Genomic DNA, 2740 nt, shown 5'->3' on the forward strand with positions numbered 1-2740 from the left:
GGATGAAGAAGAAAGAGGAAAATGAGAAAAAGAAGAAGTGAGAGGAAGGAAAAAGTGGAAGAGAAAGAGAAGGAGAAGGAAGAGTAGGAGGAAGGGAGAAGAAGAAAAGGGGAAGAAGTGAAGGAGAAGAAGAACATTCGTAGGAGGCAGTTTGACTTAACAGGGCACTAGACAGTGTGCCAAGCGATCAGTGTTCTGATAACTGCTTCCCAGTTTCCAACAAGCAGTGATAATGTGTCACATCATTTAATTTCCTTGGTTCTCAGCTTTTTCATTTGTTGAATAAGAGTATTAGACTTAATGGTCTCCAGTATGCTTTTTAGCATTACCATTCTCTATTAGGAGAAGTACAAAAGAAATTGAACTAAGAAACCCCCTGACCTGTCTTCAAATTTTGCAAATATCCACTCTTAACCAGCAGACTGATGACCTATTTCAAGTTGTCTATTTTCTTTTCTTTTCTTTTTTTTTTTTTTTTTTTTTTTTTTTTTTTTTTTTTTTTTTACAGGAGAAAGTGCGAATGCAGTCCCCCACTACCACAAATTATGCAGTCGAGTTTCCCACATTTGGGGAAATCGCAGGGGTCAGCACATCCGGAGTGCAATGGAAAAGCCTCGCCCTGGGAAAACCACCTTTGTGACCATGGTATCTCCCCTGCCAGGTAAGTATAAGTTGTCTATTTTCTATACAATGGGTGGAAATGCCTAGGAATAATAATTTATTAATTATGGTAAAACACCAAAAATTTGTTATTTTTATCTGAGGCCCCTGTGAGGACTCAGGAAAAGTACCACTAAAATTTTGTTGCACATTATTTGAAAGGAAACATTTCCAGTAATTCTGTTGGGGCCACACCCAACAGAGATAAGCATTTTTGAAGTTACATTTTTACCATCTGCAGCCAAAGTTCTTAAAACTGTGATAGTGTCAGAAATCTGTCATTCTCCATTTATAGCTACTGTTGAAAACTTAACAGAAATAATATTGATGGGAAGGAAAGGCCCAGGAAAGGTAGCACCTGCGATATTTTCTTACTTAGTAACTGCTTGCTTAAACCTTCATAAATCACTCAGTAATCCAGTAACTTTGAGTTCTTTTATTAAACATGAAATGACATGACAAATAATTAGAAACTTGGCAAGCCTATTGTTCTATGTCATCCAACAGGCTGTTTCTCGGGGCATCCTTTGATCCTGACCATTTGTTTGACAGTGAAGAAACCAAATGTGACAGCTTGAATGAAGTTCCTGTCCCCAAATTCCTTAAACTCAACAGAGCATATATTTTATTAGTAACAATAGTGTATTGCAGACAACCGCTATGACTGAAGCAGAGATAGGAAGAGGAGATATAAACACGAAATCATTTTGAGGAAGCAACCTACCCTGATCAAGAGGTTCTCCCAGTGAAATTGTACTTCAAAGTATGCAAGGATTCCTGGGTTGACGATTCTGCAGCACTTAAACTTATACACTAAACATGAAAAAGTAGGGTTTCACTTCTGGATTTTCTCCTGCTTCTTCCTACTCCCTTTCTTCATTCTTCTTCCCCTAAATAAGAATAGCAAGGGATGTAGCCTGAATTCTTTTCCCTGTAGTAGCCTTTCCAACATCAGAGACATTTCCATTCCAGTAGATAGAAGTTTTTAACCATCCCCCAAATCAAAGTTCTCACAAAATAGTGGAGTTTTTGTATGCTCTGAACAACATAGATCCATTGTCTAGGGTAATTGACATCTTCGAAGACTCAATTATACAAAGGATGAATGTCAAATTTTGAAGAAGAAATTTGAAAGTGCCTAACTACCTGGATCATAGAGAAGCGTGGTCAGGATGAGTTGAGCAACTGAGCTCATTTCTGGATCACATTCACATTTAACATTTCTTAAATAAGCTCTACTCAGGTGGTCCAAGGTAATTAGAGAATAAAATGTTACTTTTGTTTAACAGGCATATATCATGAAGATATTGATAGTTTTGGAATAGTTTGAATTCTTCAGAGAGTCACTCCATCTTAAGCAACTTCAGCAAAGTCTCAGTATACAAAATCAATGTGCAGAAATCACAAGCATTCCTATACACCAATAACAGACTAAAAGAGAGCCAAATCAACAGTGAACTCCCATTCACAATTGCTACAAAGAGAATAAAATACCTAGGAATACAACTAACAAAGGATGTAAAGGACCTCTTCAAGGAGAACTATGAACCACCACTTAAGGAAATAAGAGAGGAAACAAACAGATGGAAAAACATCCCATGATCATGGTTAGGAAGAATCAATATCATGAAAATGGGCATACTGCCCCAAGTAATTTATAGATTCAATGCTATTCCCATCAAGCTACCTATGACTCTCTTCACAGAGCTGGAAAAAAAAAAAAACACCTTAAACTTCATATGGAATCAAAAAAGAGCCCGCATAGCCAAGACAATCCTAAGCAAAAGGAACAAAGCTGGAGGCATCACGCTAACTGACTTCAAACTATACTGCAAGACTACAGCAATCAAAAGAGCATGGTACCGGTACCAAAACAGAGATATAGACCAATGGAACAGAACAGAGGCCTCAGAGGCAACACCACACATCTACAACCATCTGATCTTTGACAAATCTCACAAAAGCAAGCAATGGGGAAAGGATTCCCTGTTTAACAGATGGTGTTGGGAAAACTGGCTAGCCATGTGCAGAAAGCAGAAACTGGACCCCTTCCTGACACCTTACACTAAAATTAACTCCA

General features: G+C 38.0%; 1 non-coding gene across 1 annotated transcript; it reads right to left on the bottom strand.

Annotated features, from left to right (window-relative positions):
• Nucleotides 1-505: 505 nt before the first annotated feature.
• LOC119473305 lies at nt 506-669 on the bottom strand. The gene has a single exon (XR_005202507.1). It is a non-coding gene; the product is annotated as a U1 spliceosomal RNA (small nuclear RNA).
• Between the last annotated feature and the right edge of the window lie 2071 nt (nt 670-2740).

This window comes from Cebus imitator, unplaced genomic scaffold, assembly GCF_001604975.1.
Source record: "Cebus imitator isolate Cc_AM_T3 unplaced genomic scaffold, Cebus_imitator-1.0 Scaffold147, whole genome shotgun sequence".
Lineage (NCBI taxonomy): Eukaryota > Metazoa > Chordata > Mammalia > Primates > Cebidae > Cebus > Cebus imitator.